Below are 20,960 nucleotides of genomic sequence, written 5' to 3'. Positions count from 1 at the left end.
GTGAAACTGCCATGAGCCTATTGTTTGTTATGTTAGGCCTTTGATAGCCTGTCTGCGGTCCCTACTTTAAATACTCCTCCACTGACCAGACCACTGCTGCCCGTGTACCCCTGGAACCAATTATAAAGTGCCTACAGCCAGCCCATTTTCTTATGTTAGGCCTTTGAAGCCTGTCTGCGGTCCCTACTTTAAATACTCCTCCACTGACCACCAAGCTGCCTGCCCGTGTATCCATGTAACCGCTGTAAAACTGCCATGAGCCTATTGTTTGTTATTTTAGGCCTTTGATAGCCTGTCTGCGGTCCCTACTTTAAATACTCCTCCACTGACCACCAAGCTGCCTGCCCGTGTATCCATGTAACCGCTGTGAAACTGCCATGAGCCTATTGTTTGTTATGTTAGGCCTTTGATAGCCTGTCTGCGGTCCCTACTTTTAATACTCCTCCACTGACCAGACCACTGCTGCCCGTGTACCCCTGGAACCAATTATAAAGTGCCTACAGCCAGCCCATTTTCTTATGTTAGGCCTTTGAAGCCTGTCTGCGGTCCCTACTTTAAATACTCCTCCACTCACCACCACCAAGCTGCCTGCCCGTGTATCCATGTAACCGCTGTGAAACTGCCATGAGCCTATTGTTTGTTATTTTAGGCCTTTGATAGCCTGTCTGCGGCCCCTACTTGCAATACTCCTCCACTGACCACAATGCTGCCTGGAGTGCCTGCCTGTGTATCCATGTAACCGCTGTAAAACTGCCATGAGCCTATTGTTTGTTATTTTAGGCCTTTGATAGCCTGTCTGCGGTCCCTACTTTAAATACTCCTCCACTGACCACCAAGCTGCCTGCCCGTGTATCCATGTAACCGCTGTAAAACTGCCATGAGCCTATTGTTTGTTATTTTAGGCCTTTGATAGCCTGTCTGCGGTCCCTACTTTAAATACTCCTCCACTGACCACCAAGCTGCCTGCCCGTGTATCCATGTAACCGCTGTAAAACTGCCATGAGCCTATTGTTTGTTATTTTAGGCCTTTGATAGCCTGTCTGCGGCCCCAACTTGCAATACTCCTCCACTGACCACCAAGCTGCCTGCCCGTGTATCCATGTAACCGCTGAGAAACTGCCATGAGCCTATTGTTTGTTATGTTAGGCCTTTGATAGCCTGTCTGCGGTCCCTACTTTAAATACTCCTCCACTGACCAGACCACTGCTGCCCGTGTACCCCTGGAACCAATTATAAAGTGCCTACAGCCAGCCCATTTTCTTATGTTAGGCCTTTGAAGCCTGTCTGCGGTCCCTACTTTAAATACTCCTCCACTGACCACCAAGCTGCCTGCCCGTGTATCCATGTAACCGCTGTAAAACTGCCATGAGCCTATTGTTTGTTATTTTAGGCCTTTGATAGCCTGTCTGCGGTCCCTACTTTAAATACTCCTCCACTGACCACCAAGCTGCCTGCCCGTGTATCCATGTAACCGCTGTAAAACTGCCATGAGCCTATTGTTTGTTATTTTAGGCCTTTGATAGCCTGTCTGCGGCCCCAACTTGCAATACTCCTCCACTGACCACCAAGCTGCCTGCCCGTGTATCCATGTAACCGCTGTGAAACTGCCATGAGCCTATTGTTTGTTATGTTAGGCCTTTGATAGCCTGTCTGCGGTCCCTACTTTAAATACTCCTCCACTGACCAGACCACTGCTGCCCGTGTACCCCTGGAACCAATTATAAAGTGCCTACAGCCAGCCCATTTTCTTATGTTAGGCCTTTGAAGCCTGTCTGCGGTCCCTACTTTAAATACTCCTCCACTGACCACCAAGCTGCCTGCCCGTGTATCCATGTAACCGCTGTAAAACTGCCATGAGCCTATTGTTTGTTATTTTAGGCCTTTGATAGCCTGTCTGCGGTCCCTACTTTAAATACTCCTCCACTGACCACCAAGCTGCCTGCCCGTGTATCCATGTAACCGCTGTGAAACTGCCATGAGCCTATTGTTTGTTATGTTAGGCCTTTGATAGCCTGTCTGCGGTCCCTACTTTAAATACTCCTCCACTGACCAGACCACTGCTGCCCGTGTACCCCTGGAACCAATTATAAAGTGCCTACAGCCAGCCCATTTTCTTATGTTAGGCCTTTGAAGCCTGTCTGCGGTCCCTACTTTAAATACTCCTCCACTGACCAGACCACTGCTGCCCGTGTACCCCTGGAACCAATTATAAAGTGCCTACAGCCAGCCCATTTTCTTATGTTAGGCCTTTGAAGCCTGTCTGCGGTCCCTACTTTAAATACTCCTCCACTCACCACCACCAAGCTGCCTGCCCGTGTATCCATGTAACCGCTGTGAAACTGCCATGAGCCTATTGTTTGTTATTTTAGGCCTTTGATAGCCTGTCTGCGGCCCCTACTTGCAATACTCCTCCACTGACCACAATGCTGCCTGGAGTGCCTGCCTGTGTATCCATGTAACCGATGTAAAACTGCCATGACTGCCTACTGTTTGTTATTTTAGGCCTTTGATAGCCTGTCTGCAGCCCCTACTTGCAATACTCCTCCACTGACCACACCAATGCTGCCCGTGTACCCCTGGAACCTATTTAAAAGTTCATAGAGCCTAGTTATATATTTTATTTACTATTAATAAGGCCATGATGGACTACGCTGTACCACGCTACAAGCTAACCAGTCGACACTTCTTTTGCGAGAAAAGCCATCCCAACCCTCCACCAGCATGTAGAAGACCGCATTGTCCATGCACTCTGGCAATCTGTGAGTACAAAGGTGCACCTGACAACAGACGCATGGACCTGTAGGCATGGCCACGGAAGATTACGTGTCCATTACGGCGCAATGGGTTAATGTGGTGGATGCATGGTCCACAGGGGACAGCCTACTAAGTCTGTCTGCAGTCCCTAATTCAAATTGTCCTCCACTGTCTAAATCGGAACTTCCACCTTCTGGCTTTCGGCCTATAGTATCAGAAATTAAACTGCATTTGGCCTTCAACTTTGGTTAGGGCCTACTAACGGCTTCTGCCCCTCCCTGGTGTTGCCCTCAACTAAATAAAGCTGAGCTTCAACCTTCTGCTCCAAATTACCATTTTGAAAAATGCAATAGGCTTTTCAGGCCTACTAAAGGTGTCTGTCTGTGTGCCCCTGCCTGGTGTTGTCCTCAACTAAATAAAGCTGAGCTTCAACCTTCCGGCTCTCATTAAGTGGTTTTAAAAAAAAAAATGGTGGTTAGGGCCTACTAACGGCTTCTGCCCCTCCCTGGTGTTGTCCTCAACTAAATAAAGCTGAGCTTCAACCTTCCGGCTCTCATTATGTGGTTTTAAAAAAAAAAAATGGTGGTTAGGGCCTACTAACGGCTTCTGCCCCTCCCTGGTGTTGCCCTCAACTAAATAAAGCTGAGCTTCAACCTTCTGCTCCAAATTACCATTTTGAAAAATGCAATAGGCTTTTCAGGCCTACAAAAGGTGTCTGTCTGTGTGCCCCTCCCTGGTGTTGCCCTCAACTAAATAAAGCTGAGCTTCAACCTTCTGCTCCAAATTACCATTTTGAAAAATGCAATAGGCTTTTCAGGCCTACTAAAGGTGTCTGTCTGTGTGCCCCTCCCTGGTGTTGTCCTCAACTAAATAAAGCTGAGCTTCAACCTTCCGGCTCTCATTATGTGGTTTTAAAAAAAAAAATGGTGGTTAGGGCCTACTAACGGCTTCTGCCCCTCCCTGGTGTTGTCCTCAACTAAATAAAGCTGAGCTTCAACCTTCCGGCTCTCATTATGTGGTTTTAAAAAAAAAAATGGTGGTTAGGGCCTACTAACGGCTTCTGCCCCTCCCTGGTGTTGCCCTCAACTAAATAAAGCTGAGCTTCAACCTTCTGCTCCAAATTACCATTTTGAAAAATGCAATAGGCTTTTCAGGCCTACAAAAGGTGTCTGTCTGTGTGCCCCTCCCTGGTGTTGTCCTCAACTAAATAAAGCTGAGCTTCAACCTTCCGGCTCTCATTATGTGGTTTTAAAAAAAAAAATGGTGGTTAGGGCCTACTAACGGCTTCTGCCCCTCCCTGGTGTTGCCCTCAACTAAATAAAGCTGAGCTTCAACCTTCTGCTCCAAATTACCATTTTGAAAAATGCAATAGGCTTTTCAGGCCTACTAAAGGTGTCTGTCTGTGTGCCCCTCCCTGGTGTTGTCCTCAACTAAATAAAGCTGAGCTTCAACCTTCCGGCTCTCATTATGTGGTTTTAAAAAAAAAAATGGTGGTTAGGGCCTACTAACGGCTTCTGCCCCTCCCTGGTGTTGTCCTCAACTAAATAAAGCTGAGCTTCAACCTTCCGGCTCTCATTATGTGGTTTTAAAAAAAAAAATGGTGGTTAGGGCCTACTAACGGCTTCTGCCCCTCCCTGGTGTTGTCCTCAACTAAATAAAGCTGAGCTTCAACCTTCCGGCTCTCATTATGTGGTTTTAAAAAAAAAAATGGTGGTTAGGGCCTACTAACGGCTTCTGCCCCTCCCTGGTGTTGCCCTCAACTAAATAAAGCTGAGCTTCAACCTTCTGCTCCAAATTACCATTTTGAAAAATGCAATAGGCTTTTCAGGCCTACAAAAGGTGTCTGTCTGTGTGCCCCTCCCTGGTGTTGTCCTCAACTAAATAAAGCTGAGCTTCAACCTTCCGGCTCTCATTATGTGGTTTTAAAAAAAAAAATGGTGGTTAGGGCCTACTAACGGCTTCTGCCCCTCCCTGGTGTTGCCCTCAACTAAATAAAGCTGAGCTTCAACCTTCTGCTCCAAATTACCATTTTGAAAAATGCAATAGGCTTTTCAGGCCTACTAAAGGTGTCTGTCTGTGTGCCCCTCCCTGGTGTTGTCCTCAACTAAATAAAGCTGAGCTTCAACCTTCCGGCTCTCATTATGTGGTTTTAAAAAAAAAAATGGTGGTTAGGGCCTACTAACGGCTTCTGCCCCTCCCTGGTGTTGTCCTCAACTAAATAAAGCTGAGCTTCAACCTTCCGGCTCTCATTATGTGGTTTTAAAAAAAAAAATGGTGGTTAGGGCCTACTAACGGCTTCTGCCCCTCCCTGGTGTTGCCCTCAACTAAATAAAGCTGAGCTTCAACCTTCTGCTCCAAATTACCATTTTGAAAAATGCAATAGGCTTTTCAGGCCTACTAAAGGTGTCTGTCTGTGTGCCCCTCCCTGGTGTTGTCCTCAACTAAATAAAGCTGAGCTTCAACCTTCCGGCTCTCATTATGTGGTTTTAAAAAAAAAAAATGGTGGTTAGGGCCTACTAACGGCTTCTGCCCCTCCCTGGTGTTGCCCTCAACTAAATAAAGCTGAGCTTCAACCTTCTGCTCCAAATTACCATTTTGAAAAATGCAATAGACTTTTCAGGCCTACTAAAGGTGTCTGTCTGTGTGCCCCTCCCTGGTGTTGTCCTCAACTAAATAAAGCTGAGCTTCAACCTTCCGGCTCTCATTATGTGGTTTTAAAAAAAAAAATGGTGGTTAGGGCCTACTAACGGCTTCTGCCCCTCCCTGGTGTTGCCCTCAACTAAATAAAGCTGAGCTTCAACCTTCCGGCTCTCATTATGTGGTTTTAAAAAAAAAAATGGTGGTTAGGGCCTACTAACGGCTTCTGCCCCTCCCTGGTGTTGCCCTCAACTAAATAAAGCTGAGCTTCAACCTTCTGCTCCAAATTACCATTTTGAAAAATGCAATAGGCTTTTCAGGCCTACTAAAGGTGTCTGTCTGTGTGCCCCTCCCTGGTGTTGTCCTCAACTAAATAAAGCTGAGCTTCAACCTTCTGGCTCTCATTAAGTGGTTTTAAAAAAAAAATGGTGGTTAGGGCCTACTAACGGCTTCTGCCCCTCCCTGGTGTTGCCCTCAACTAAATAAAGCTGAGCTTCAACCTTCTGCTCCAAATTACCATTTTGAAAAATGCAATAGGCTTTTCCGGCCTACTAAAGGTGTCTGTCTGTGTGCCCCTGCCTGGTGTTGCCCTCAACTAAATAAAGCTGAGCTTCAACCTTCTGCTCCAAATTACCATTTTAAAAAATGCAATAGGCTTTTCCGGCCTACTAAAGGTGTCTGCCCCTCCCTGGTGTTGTCCTCAACTGAACAAAGCTGAGCTTCCACATTCTGGCTTTCGCCCTATACTATCAGATATTAAACTGCATTTGGCCTACTAGTGTGGTTAGGCCCTTGAAACAGTGTCTGCTGCTCTTGGGTTTGCTACTCCACTGAACAAAGCAATGCCGCCTGTTTAGTCCTGTTACCAATTTTGAACTGCATGTAGCCTACTTTATTCTTTGGCCCTATATCTGTTTCCTCCTCATCCTGCCCATTGCCCAGCCACTGCTAAATGAGTCTGCTGGTACATTGACCTAGACCACTACATTCCCCTTGTACTCTACACAGCCAGAATCTGTCCCTGCTGAAAGTAAGGTTCCCCTTCCCGCATGTTATACCACCTTACACAGGGACAAAGAGGAAGGTGCAGATGAAAGTGCAGGTTCCTTCATCAGGTGGGGGGGCATACTCGTTGGCGACGTCACTGGCACAGGGCCCCTCAGAGTACGCAAAAGTGTCGCTGCTGGTGGGAGGCGCCCCCGCCATGCAAACACACCGCCGTACTTTGAGGGGCCCTGTGCCAGTGGCAATGCGAACGAGTGGGCCCCCCCCCCCTGCTTGCTCAGGATCACAGCACTTGCAACTTTTAAATACTTACCTTTCCCTGCAACACCGCCGTGACGTAGTCCGCATTTCCTGGGCCCACGAAAAACTTGAGCCAGCCCTACTCCCCCCACAACTTTCCCCCAATTCCCTATGCCCAACTATTATTATACAGTTAATTAAGATTGGCAAGCTTCAGAAACAAGAATGGATGTTTTTGGCATTAAAATGGGCACTGTAGGTGTTTTCCTGGCCTCCACTCACTGCCGACTATGCTTCCCCATTGACTTGCATTGGGTTTCGTGTTTCGGTCGATCCCCGACTTTTAGCGATAATCGGCCGACTGCACTCGACTCGACTCTGGACAAAATCGGGTTTCCCAAAACCCTACTCGATTTTAAAAAAATGAAAGTCGCTCAACCCTAATGAGTAGTGTTGAGCGATACCGTCCGATACTTGAAAGTATCGGTATCGGAAAGTATCGGCCGATACCGGCAAAGTATCGGATCTAATCCGATACCGATACCCGATACTAATACAAGTCAATGGGACTCAAGTATCGGACGGTATCCCTGATGGTTCCCAGGGTCTGAAGGAGAGGAAACTCTCCTTCAGGCCCTGGGAACCATATTAATGTGTAAAATAAAGAATTAAAATAAAAAATATTGCTATACTCACCTCACCGAGGGAACCGGCAGCGTTGTTTGCTTAAAATGCGCGCTTTTCCTTCCTTCCGTGACGTCACGGCTTCTGATTGGTCGCGTGCCGCCCATGTGGCCGCGACGCGACCAATCACAGCAAGCTGTGATGTAATTTCAGGTCCTTCTAGGCATTCAGTATTTTAAAATTACGTCCCGGCTTTGTGATTGGTCGCGTCGCGGTCACATGGGCGACGCGACCAATCACAAGCCGTGACGTCACGGGAGGCAGGAGACGCGCGCATTTTAAAATGCGCGCGTGTCCAGCCTCCCGTGACGTCACGGCTTGTGATTGGTCGCGTCGCCCATGTGGCCGCGACGCAACCAATCACAGCAAGCCGTGACGTAATTTCAGGTCCTTCAGGATTTTAAAATTACGTTCTGGCTTGTGATTGGTCGCGTCGCGGTCACATGGGTGACGCGACCAATCACAAGCCGTGACGTCACGAGAGGCTGGACACGCGCGCATTTTAAAATGCGCGCGTCTCCTGCCTCCCGTGACGTCACGGCTTGTGATTGGTCGCGTCGCCCATGTGACCGCGACGCGACCAATCACAAAGCCGGGACGTAATTTTAAAATACTGAATGCCTAGAAGGACCTGAAATTACATCACGGCTTGCTGTGATTGGTCGCGTCGCGGCCACATGGGCGGCACGCGACCAATCAGAAGCCGTGACGTCACGGAAGGAAGGAAAAGCGCGCATTTTAAGCAAACAACGCTGCCGGTTCCCTCGGTGAGGTCCATGCTGCGTCGGAGAGGTGAGTATAGCAATATTTTTTATTTTAATTCTTTCTTTTACACATTAATGTTGTTTCGATACCGATACCCGATACCACAAAAGTATCGGATCTCGGTATCGGAATTCCGATACAGCAAATATCGGCCGATACCCGATACTTGCGGTATCGGAATGCTCAACACTAATGATGAGTAACACAGAACTGAAATTTACAGTAGCTAAACTGAATAGTGAAAATTATCAGTTATGGAAATTCAAAGTAGAGATGTTGTTATCTAAGGATGATCTATGGGAAGTAATTGTTACAGCAAGACCAGATCAAGATAATCAGACATGGGATAAGAAGAATATACAAGCTAAAGCCACTATTAGCTTATTAGTGGATGATGCTCAATTAATACATATAAGAAATGAAGAAACAGCTAAGGGAATGTGGGAAGCATTAAGAAAACTGTATGAAAGACCTAGCTTGAATCACAAGTTATTTTTATTAAGAAAGCTGTACAGTATGAGATTGAGTGCAAATGACGATATGCAGAAGCACATATTCTCAATGATGGAAGTGATATCACAGCTAAGATCTATTGGTGAAGATGTTAAAGAAAGTCATGTAGCAGCTATATTGTTGTGCAGTTCACCAGATTCGTATACAGCCTTGATAAATGCCCTTGAGACGAGACCAGAAACTGACATTACATTAGATTTTGTGAAAACAAGACTAATAGATGAATTTCAGAGAAGAAAAGAACAAAGAAATGATTCTTCTACTGAAAAGGATAGTGAAAACGCTCTTAAAGCTACAGAATTCAAAAAACCCTATAATAAAGAGCCAAGAGAATGCTTCAGATGTAAGAAAAAAGGTCATTTAAAGAAAGACTGTACCATATGGAAAGCAGAACAACAAAAATTACAACATAATGGCACATTTAAAGTAACAGACAAGAAATCATCACTTGGTTGGTTTATTGATTCAGGAGCAACGAGTCATATGACAAGTGACAAGAATTTATTTACTGATCTTGATTTAGATAAGAAAGAAGCCATTTATCTTGCAGATGGAAGCAAAATAACCGCAGAAGGTATCGGACAAGGTATGCTAAATTGTTCAAACAAGTTCGGGCAAGATTCAAAGATACTTGTACAAGATGTGTTGTATGTTCCAAAATTGGAAGGCGGATTATTATCTGTGAAACGTTTAACAGCAAAAGGACTTACAGTGAAATTCAAAGACAATGAGTGTGCAATTATTGCAGGAAACAAGGTGATAACCAAAGTCAAGGCAGATGAACAATTATATCATTTTGATACACCAAAGGAACAGATGAAGGTACGAGGGGCGATCCAAAAGTAATGATAATCAATACTAAACACAATGAATATAGTAAAAAAAATGTTTTATTTTTCTACATAGTCTCCTAACAAGTCTATACATTCCCTTCGAAAAAAATTCTTGATCTTGACCCTCAAAAAAATCCCCAACAGCGGTTATCATGTCGCTATTGTCATCAAATTTCTTGCCCCGGAGGTGTTCCTTGAGCCGAGGAAAGAGAAAGAAGTCACTGGGGGCTAGATCTGGCGAATAGGGGGGGTGTTCCACCAGTTCAAAGCCTTCTTTGAACTTCTTGAATGGTAGCCATGGCAACTGCAGCTTTGTGAGCTGGCACGTTATCTTGGTGAAACAGCACTCCAGCCCGCAGTTTGCCACGCCTTTTCTCCTTGATAGCCTCCCGCAATCTTCTTATTTGTTCTGCGTAGTAGGAGCCCGTAATAGTGGCTCCCTTTTCCAAATAGTCCACCATAATAATTCCTTCAGCGTCCCAAAAAACGAACGCCATAACCTTCCCTGCTGAGCTTGACACTTTGAATTTCTTCGGCGTCGGCTCGTATCCATGTCATCGATTGTTGTTTAGTTTTGGGATCAAAGTGGTGGATCCAGGTCTCGTCCATGGTCAAAAAACGTGACAAAAAATTTTCCTTGTCTGCTTGGAACTTTTCGAGATTTGCTATTGAAATGACAACTCGTTTCTTCTTTTGCTCGTCGGTTAACATTTTTGGCACCCAACGCGCGGAGACCTTTCTCATATGCAATTCTTTTGCAAGGATTCTTTGAATACTGCCATATGAGATCCCTGTGACCTCAGCTACATGCCCGATAGTCACTTTTCGATCTGCCAATACAACTTCAACTTTTTTCACATTTTCTTCATTGAGGGACGTGGATGGGCGTCCTTCACGATGTTCATCTTCCATCGATGTTCTTCCCAGCTTAAATTCTTGGCCCAGCGTGCAACTGTGGAATATGGAGGAAAAGAGTCCCCCAATGTTTCCACCAAGTTGCTGTGTATGTCTTTGGTAGTCATTTTTTTCAAGCAGAGGTATTTGATGACATCTCTGAGCTCGTTTTTTTCCATTTTGATGTTCACTCCTCGGCAGTTCATATTCAAATGAATGTAGGTCCCGGGAATCGTGGTCTATTTAAGTGATTTTTTTTTCCTGGACTAGTGGGTACCTAAGAGAGAAAAAAACATTTTATTTTAATTTCTGTGTGCAATAGAAATAACCGATTATCATTACTTTTGGATCACCCCTCGTATGTACACATGATCACCAAAACTGTATTTACATGTGGCATAGACGTCTAGGACATAGACACCCTGACAGTATAAGGGAACTACAGAGAAAAGAATTGACAAAAGATTTAAAGATATCAGATTGCTCAATTACTATAAGTTGTGAATGTTGTATAAAATCCAAAGCCACAAGGATATCTATTCCAAAAGAAAGTGAGATGAAAAGCGAAAGACCACTTGATTTGGTGCATACTGACGTATGTGGACCCATGAAAGTGACTACATCAGGAGGCAATAGATACATGTTGACTTTTATAGACGATTACTCAAGATACACAGTCACATACTTAATTAAAAACAAAAGTGAAGTTTTTGATAAACTTGTAGACTATGTAACAAGATCAAGTACCAAATTTCAAAGGAAGCCAATTGTCATCAGAAGTGATAATGGAGGTGAATTTACAGGTCACAGAATAGAAGACTACTTAAGACAAAATGGAATAGAACACCAGAAAACGGTTCCATACACACCTGAACAAAATGGAGTAGCAGAAAGAAAAAACAGAACTCTAACAGAAATGATAAGATGTATGCTGACGGATTCCAAACTACCAGAGAAATATTGGGGTGAGGCAGCAATGACAGTTACATATCTACAGAACCAACTTTTTTCCAGAAAACTGACGAAAACTCCATATGAACTGTGGGAAGGTATGAAACCAAGTGTCAATCATTTAAAAGTTTTTGGATGTAAAGTTTTTATATTCATTCCAACAGAAAAACGTTCCAAACTTCAAAACAGATCCATGGAAGTAATATTTGTTGGATATAGTGAAAATTGCAAAGGATACAGAATCCTAGATCCCAAAACAGACAGAGTTATGGTGAGTAACAGTGTGACATTCATTGAAGATTTAAATGAAGACATTATGATTTCAGTTGAAACAAAAAATGAGAAAACCAATAGTGACACAACTGAAGAAATATCTGATGAGAAAGAAGCAGAAATTAATGAAGAACAAAATACTGAAAGTGAAGAATCACAACTACAAACGAACACAGAACCAAGACGTTCAATGAGAGAGAACAAAGGAAAACCACCAAAACGTCTCTCATACAAGACAAGCACAAGAAAAATCTATGAGCCTACCTCTTGGGAAGACATATCTAATCTTCCTGTAGAAGAAGCTAATAAATGGATAGAAGCAACAGAAACAGAAATTAAATCCATGCAAGATTCAAATACATGGACGCTAACAGATTTACCAGAAGGAAGAAAAACCATAGGATGTAAATGGATTTTTAAAGTTAAATACCAAACAGATGGCACAGCTGAAAGATACCGAGCAAGACTCGTAGCTAAAGGGTATTCTCAAAAATATGGAGAAGACTATGATGAGACATTTGCTCCAGTTGTCAAACACACTACAATAAGAACTTTACTTACAGTTGCAGCAATGAAACAGATGCAACTGAGACATCTGGATGTCAAGACAGCTTTTCTGAATGGAGATTTAACAGAAGACATTTATATGGAACAACCTCCAGGATTCAAAGATGAAAGAAATCCAAACAAAGTTTGTAAACTACAGAAAAGCATATATGGTTTAAAGCAAGCAGCTAAAGCGTGGAATGACAAAATCACGAAAGTACTTACAAATGAAAAATTTCAAAGAAGCAAAGCTGATCCATGCTTATACACAAAAAGGCTGAGTAATAGATGGATTTATATACTCATATATGTAGACGACATTTTGATTTGTTTTGAACAAGGAAGGGATAACGAAAACATTCTAAAAATCCTGAAGCAACATTTCGAAATCAAAGACTTGGGAAATGTAAAACAATATCTAGGAATACAGGTAGAAAGAGAAGAAGACGGAAGTTTCCTACTGAATCAAAATCACATGATTCAAGACATAACAGAAAAATTTGGATTAAAGGATGCAAAAACAGTAAAGTCTCCAATGGAAACTAATTATCTCAAAGAGATGAACAGTGAAAGAAATATGCTACCAAATAATGAAGAATACAGAACAGCAATAGGAAAACTACTGTATCTAGCGACCGTTACAAGACCAGACATCGCAACAGCAGTAGGAATCCTGAATAGAAAGGTATCAAAACCAAATAAAGCTGATTGGAATGCCGTGAAGAGAGTAATGCGTTATTTGAAAGGAACTAGCAATGTTAAGCTGAAATTACCCACAAGTGATGCTTGCATTTTAACAGGATATGTTGATGCAGATTGGGCTGGAGATCCAACTGACAGAAGATCTACCAGTGGACATATTTTTTTCCTCTCAGGTGGACCAATAAGTTGGACAAGTAAGAAACAGTCAATTGTGACACTATCTTCAACAGAAGCAGAATATGTTGTCGCAGCACATGCGAGTCAAGAAGTACTGTGGTTAAGACAATTGTTGACAGAATTAGGACAACCACAGTTGGCACCAACAAAACTGAAAGAGGACAATCAAGGATGTCTTGTTCTTGCTCAGATGGAAAGAGTCAATCCAAGAACCAAGCATATTGATGTGAAATATCATTTCTTGAGAGATAATCAGGAACAAGGAGTCTTGAAGTTAGAGTACTGTCCTACTGAAGAAATGACAGCAGACATCCTCACGAAGGCGTTGAATGCTGATAAACATCAGAGACTAATAAAAAAGTTGGGTTTGATTGAATAAGTCCTTATTGTTGAGAAAGGGTGTTGGCATATGCAACAGATTAGGACTTATTATAAGTGAAAGGAGGACTTTATACTAACCAGACAGCAGATGGCGATAGTGTGTAAAGTTATATACTTGCTGTAATGTGGGGAGGGAAACTCTCAGTTGTTGGTTGTTTTTCTTACTTCCTGATTATTCTTTCTTCTTCTTGAATGTGTTATATGCCTCAGTGCACGGATTATGTGACACTGAATTGTATCTCATGTTTATCCAGTATGAAGTAAATACTGTTTACTCAAGATATCTTGCTGATTGAAGCTCTCGTAATTACAGCGTGACTGCAAGAAGACGCACTCTGCAACAATCCATCCACACACACATCACTGTAGACTGAGGTTCTGCAGTTGATGAGTTGTATTACGTGGTGTATATGCATATATACATCACTATAGACAGAGGTTCTGCAGCAGCTGTAGTGTACAGAAATCAAATCTGCTGACAAAAGGTCCTGTGAAGTGGTGGGGGTTGCAAAAAACTCACCAGGGTGTCCAAATGTTTGCAACGCAGCACACCAAGGGATAAGAAAGAGGGGGGCACAAAAAATCGGAGGCAGTAAAAAATGGAGCATGAAAAGCAATAAATGCAAATACTACTTAAGGAGTCTGCTGTGCCAAAAGGAGTCTGGAGTAATCAAAGGGGGATCCAGAGTCGGAGCCTATGCACCCCTGAGAGGTTGAAGGCTGTAAAAGCAGTGGGACCCTGCATGGCAAAAAATATAGATGGCTGGCGTGAGGAGATGGGGCGTAGGATAACCTCACGCGTATTGCTGGAATGCAGCTTTGTCAGGGGAAACATGCCAAACGCAGTCTTTAAATAAGGATAAGGATAATGAAGAGTAATTAGTTACCGGTGTGTAGAGTCTGCCCATCCACCCCGCATAGGAGGGAAAAAAAACCCCACCAGCAGCAGAAGGCGGGGTACAGTGTCCTGCACACACGCGTTGAAATAATCAGTAAGGCCCAGTGACATCACAGAAGGGCATACATGCGTGGAGAAGAAAGACCGTCCAGTAGTCTACTGGCATAAAACCCCATATGCATACCTCCCAACTTTTGAAGGCAAAGAGGGACAAAGGTAGCGGTGTGCGCAGCACATTTTAGGCCACATCCCTCACCACACCCATTTAACAAGTAGTCACATCCATATCCACGCCCCAACCACACCCATTTAGCACTGCTAATCACACTAGTTCATAAACAATAATTATAAACAGAAAAAAATAAGTCCACACAGTGCTCCATACTGTATAATGGCCACACATGATGCTCAATACTGTATAATGGCTACACAGTGCTTCATACTGTATAATGGCCACACATGATGCTCAATACTGTATAATGGCCCCACATGATGGTCAATACTGTATAATCGCCACACATGATGCTCAGTACTGTATAATGGCCACACATGATGCTGCATGCAGTATAATGGCCACACATGGTGCTCCATTCTGTATAATGGCCACACATGATGCTCAATACTGTATAATGGCCCTACATGATGCTCAATACTGTATAATGGCCACATAGTGCTCCATACTGTATAATGGCCACACATGATGCTCAATACTGTATAATGGCCACACATGATGCTCAATACTGTATAATGGCCCCACATGATGCTCAATACTGTATAATGGCCACACACGATGCTCAATACTGTATAATGGCCACACATGATGCTCAATACTGTATAATGGCCCCACATGATGGTCAATACTGTATAATCGCCACACATGATGCTCAGTACTGTATAATGGCCACACATGATGCTGCATGCAGTATAATGGCCACACATGGTGCTCCATTCTGTATAATGGCCACACATGATGCTCAATACTGTATAATGGCCCTACATGATGCTCAATACTGTATAATGGCCACATAGTGCTCCATACTGTATAATGGCCACACATGATGCTCAATACTGTATAATGGCCACACATGATGCTCAATACTGTATAATGGCCCCACATGATGCTCAATACTGTATAATGGCCACACACGATGCTCAATACTGTATAATGGCCACACATGATGCTCAATACTGTATAATGGCCCCACATGATGCTGTGTACAGTATAATGGCTCCATGCTACTGATGCCAGTGTACAGTCAGGGCTGTAGCTGTGTCCCAGCAGCTCTGCTTACAATGCAGGCAAAGATTTCACCACCTGTCGCTGTCCACACTGCTGCGTCACAGATCCTGCACATTGCAATGTAGCCCAACTCTGCAAACTCTGCATGCACTCGGACAACACCACTATCTACTGGCTCCACTCCATAACTGCTGTAGTATATAAAGGATGCATATATATATATATAAATATATATATATATATATATATATATATATATATATATATATATATACTGTGCCTATGACTAACAGGCAGCACTGGATTGCTCTAACTGCTGCCACTACTCCTGGTTATAATGCCTAGTACTGTGAGCACAGCAGGGCCAGCTACATGTATGTGTGCAGTACACACACACACACACACACACACACACATACATACACTCGCAGTCTGCCAGTCACACCATCGGATGGAGACACACACACACATACCTCAGAATGTCCTCTCTCCGTCTCTGAACCACAGAAGAAGATACAGAGGGTCATGGCCTATTACAAGGGGGCTTGTCGGCTGCTTCTCCTTGCTGGCTGTGCGGGAGAAGCAGAGTCCTGTGCGGGACTGCAGGGCACAGCCTCAAAATCAGGACAGTCCAGCAGTATGATGGACGGTTGGGAGCTATGCCATATGTCACGCAAATGCTGTGTGCGGCCGCGACACTGAAAATCAAGAGCTGCATGCATGCGCGATGGACGAGCACTGGGAAAGATAATTCCAGCGTCTAGCCTGCTGTACAGCAAAGCGCTGGTAGCTATGGCAACAAAACAAAACAAGGGGGGACACAGAGAGGCCAGGCATAAGATGAAAATAAAGGTGCTCCAGATCAGAGAGCCATCTAGAGTAATAAAGATCCAATTGCAACCAGGTAAAGACTCATAGATCTATGCTGTGAATCAGGGGATAAAGCTGGTAATAGACATGGGAAGGAAAAACATATGGACAAAAATATTGGCAATTGTAAACCAAGGAGGTATAAATAAAAAGGGGAGGAAATAAAAAATGTGTGATGTGGATACATATTGAAAAGGTCTTGAAAAGATGAGCATATGGATTACAAGAAGTGCAAGGCAGACGAGGTATATATTAGTGATATGGAAAAAGTGAACAAAAACCAAAAAAATATCCACAGATGAGGACACAGGATACTGCTCTGTTATCACCAATACTGAAGTAATGATAGAGGTCAGAGGGTAAGATTACTGACAGCCAATGAGTGTGCAGTGGGTGGGCAGAGGGTGGTGCAGGACACAGAGGCCTGGTGGTGTCAGTTCTGACTGTGACATTAGATAATAAAGCACAGGGAGCTGTGAAGATTGGTAGAGCTGCAGGTAAATAATGTGGGTATAGGGAATTAAGTGAAATTCACGAGGAACGAAAGGCAGAAACAAAAAGCAAAATTTATAGAGGTGTTGTATATTACAATACATAACAGATTAGCTTACATTTTTTTTTAGAATTTAGGGTTGGAAAACCTCTTTAATGGTTTGTACCTTGTGGTGAACCCTCTATATTTGCTATCATGAAGTCATCTCTTTATAGCAGACTTAGATACTGAAACACCTACTTCCTATAGAGTGTTCTTCACTTTGGTGGATGTTGTGAAGGGGTTTTTCTTCAGCATAAAATGGATTTGGTGATCATCTACCACTGTTGTCTTCCGTGGACGTTCAGGCCTTTTTAAGTTAACAAGCTCACCAGTGCACTCTTTTTTTTTTTTTTGCATAATGTACCAAACTGTTGACTTGGCAACTCCTAAAATTTTTGCTATCTCTCTGATGGATTTCTTCTTTTTTTCCAGCCTAATGATGGTCTGTTTCTCTTCCATTAAGAGCTCCTTTGACTGCATGTTGAGGGTTCACAGCAACAGCTTGCAAATGTAAATGCCACACCTGAAATCAGTAAAGATTTTAATCAGGCTGCAGGTTTAGCAAGATAAAAGCTTTTTATTTTTCTATAAATTCACTTTTTTTGTTTACAGGATTTGAGGAATTTTCTGCATTTGCAGACTTTTTTTGCAGCAATATTACTGGATTTCTGTGCGTGCAATACAAGGAGAGAAGCTTGTGATTTAGAAAACAATTTTTTTTCACCTGCTTAATCCCTTAACGACCGCCATACAACTTTTAATGGTAGCAGTTAAGGGTACTTAAACCACAGCGCCGCTTTTTAACGGCGCTGAGGTTTAAATGTATAGCGCCCCCCCCCCCAGAGTCGGAATGCGGTCTCAGCTGCTGGGGGTAGCTGAGACCCCAGAGATCATGTTTCGGGCCGGTTTTTACTGACCCCGGTGTTGCGATCACCATTATTAACGATATAACGGCGACCGCAAAAAAGAAAAGTCAGATTTTCCATTTAATTTCTCTCTCCTCTGATGTGATCACACAATAGAGGAGAGGAAAGTAGGGTTCCCTGGTCCCCTGATCACCCCCCCATTACCTCTGGTGTCCAGGCATCCCCATGAAGTCCCCAGGGCCGCCAGCAACTTCTTCCGCAGTGCGCCCGCCGAGATCTGCCAGCCGGCACCCGGCAACAATAGGAAGTAGTGTTGAGCATTCCGATACCGCAAGTATCGGGTATCGGCCGATACTTGCGGGTATCGGAATTCTGATACCGAGATCCGATACTTTTGTGGTATCAGGTATCGGTATCGAAACAACATTAATGTGTAAAATAAAGAATTAAAATAAAAAATATTGCTATACTCACCTCTCCGACGCAGCCTGGACCTCACCGAGGGAACCGGCAGCGTTCTTTGCTTCAAATGCGCGCGTTTCCTTCCTTCCGTGACGTCACGGCTTCTGATTGGTCGCGTGCCGCCCATGTGGCCGCGACGCGACCAATCACAGCAAGCCGTGACGTAATTTTCAGGTCCTGCCTGCCTAATTCTAGGCATTCAGGATTTTAAAATTACGTTCCGGCTTGTGATTGGTCGCGTCGCGGTCACATGGGCGACGCGACCAATCACAAGCCGTGACGTCACGGGAGGCAGGAAACGCACGCATTTTAAAATTACGTCACGGCTTGTGATTGGTTGCGTGCCGCCCATGTGACCGCGACGCGACCAATCACAGCAAGCCGTGACGTAATTTCAGGTCCTGAATGCCTATTTCTGCATACAGGACCTGAAATTACGTCACGGCTTGCTGTGATTGGTCGCGTCGCGGTCACATGGGCGGCACGCAACCAATCACAAGCCGTGACGTAATTTTAAAATGCACGCGTTTCCTGCCTCCCGTGACGTCACGGCTTGTGATTGGTCGCGTCGCCCATGTGACCGCGACGCGACCAATCACAAGCCGGAACGTAATTTTAAAATCCTGAATGCCTAGAATTAGGCAGTCAGGACCTGAAAATTACGTCACGGCTTGCTGTGATTGGTCGCGTCGCGGCCACATGGGCGGCACGCGACCAATCAGAAGCCGTGACGTCACGGAAGGAAGGAAACGCGCGCATTTGAAGCAAAGAACGCTGCCGGTTCCCTCGGTGAGGTCCAGGCTGCGTCGGAGAGGTGAGTATAGCAATATTTTTTATTTTAATTCTTTATTTTACACATTAATATGGATCCCAGGGCTTGAAGGAGAGTTTCCTCTCCTTCAGACCCTGGGAACCATCAGGGATACCGTCCGATACTTGAGTCCCATTGACTTGTATTGGTATCGGGTATCGGTATCGGATTAGATCCGATACTTTGCCGGTATCGGCCGATACTTTCCGATACCGATACTTTCAAGTATCGGACGGTATCGCTCAACACTAATAGGAAGTTTTTCCTATTGGTTCATTTTGATCATAGATCATATCACAGTGATCAAAATAAAAAAAATTGTAAATAACCCCCTTTATCACCCCCCTAGTTAGGGAAAAATACTAAAGTAAAAAATATATATTTATTTCCATTTTTCCATTAGAGTTAGAGTTGGGCTAAAGTGAGTTGGGCTAAAGTGAGTTGGGCTAAAGTGAGTTGGGCTAAAGTGAGTTTGGCTAAAGTGAGTTTGGCTAAAGTGAGTTGGGTTAAAGTGAGTTGGGTTAAAGATAGGGTTAGGGCTAGCATTAGGGTTAGTGTTAGGGTTGGGATTACGGTTGGGGTTGGGATTAGGGTTAAGGGTGTGTTAGGGTTAGGTTTGTGGTTAGGGTTAAGGTTAGGGTTTGAATTAGGGTTAGGGGTGTGTTGAGGTTAGGGTTGTGGTTAGGGTTGGGATTAGGGGTGTGTTGGGGTTAGGTTTGTGGTTAGGGTTATGGTTGGGATTAGGGTTAGGGGTGTGTTAGGGTTGGGATTACGGTTAGAGTTATGGTTAGGGTTGGTATTAGGGTTAGGGATGTGTTGGGGTTAGGGTCGTGGTTATGGTTGGAATTAGGGGTATGCTGGGGTTAGAGTTGTGGTTAGGGTTATGGTTGGGATTAGGGTTAGGGATGTGTTAAGGTTAGGTTTGTGGTTAGGGTTATGGTTAGGGTTGGGATTAGGGGTGTGTTGGGGTTAGGGTTATGGTTAGTGTTGGCATTAGGGTTAGCGGTGTGTTGCAGATAGGGTTGGAGTTAGAATTGGGGGGTTTCCACTGTTTACGTAAAACAGAGGGTCGCCAAACGCGACATGGAGCCACCATTGATTCCAGCCAATTTTGCATTCAAAAAGTCAAATGGTGGTCCCTCCCTTCTGAGCCCTGCCATGCACCCAAACAGTGGTTTTCCCCCACATATGGGGTATCAACATACTCGGGACAAATTATACAACAACTTTGGGGGTCTAATTTTTCTGGTTACCCTTGGGAAAAATAAAAATTTGGAGGCGAAAAGATCTTTTTTGTGGAAAAATATGATTTATTATTTTCACGGCTACGTTATAAACTTCTGTGAAGCACTTGGGGGTTCAAAGTGCTCACCACACCTCTAGCTAAGTTCTTTGGGGGTGTAGTTTCCAAAATGGTGTTACTTGTGAAGGTTTTTCACTGTTAGGCACATCAGGGGCTCTCTAAGAGCGACATGGCGTTCAACCTCAATTCCATCCAATTGTGTCAAAAAAGTGATACGGCGCTCCTTCCCTTCCGAGCTCTGCCGTGTGCCCAAACAGTGGTTTACCCCCACATGTCATGTATCGGCGTATTCAGGAGAAATTGGAAAATAACTTTTGTGGTTTATTTTCTCTTTGTACACTTGTGAAAATAAAAAAATGGTTCTGAAGTAAAATGTTTGTGAAAAAAAGTTAAATGTTCATTTTTTTCCTCCCACATTGCTTCAGTTCCTGTGAAGTGCATAAAGGGTTTATAAACTTCTTGAATGTGGTTTAGAGCACATTGAGGAGTGCAGTATTTAGAATGGTGTCACTTCTGGGTATTTTAAGTCATGTACACCCCTCAAAGTGACTTCAAATGTGATGTGGTCCCTAAAAAAATGGTTTTGTAAATTTTGTTGTAAAAATGAGAAATTGCTGGTC

This window comes from Ranitomeya variabilis, chromosome 1 (genome assembly GCF_051348905.1).
Source record: "Ranitomeya variabilis isolate aRanVar5 chromosome 1, aRanVar5.hap1, whole genome shotgun sequence".
Classification (NCBI taxonomy): domain Eukaryota; kingdom Metazoa; phylum Chordata; class Amphibia; order Anura; family Dendrobatidae; genus Ranitomeya; species Ranitomeya variabilis.
The sequence above is the reverse complement of the archived record's forward strand: the minus strand, read 5'-3'. Positions refer to the sequence as shown.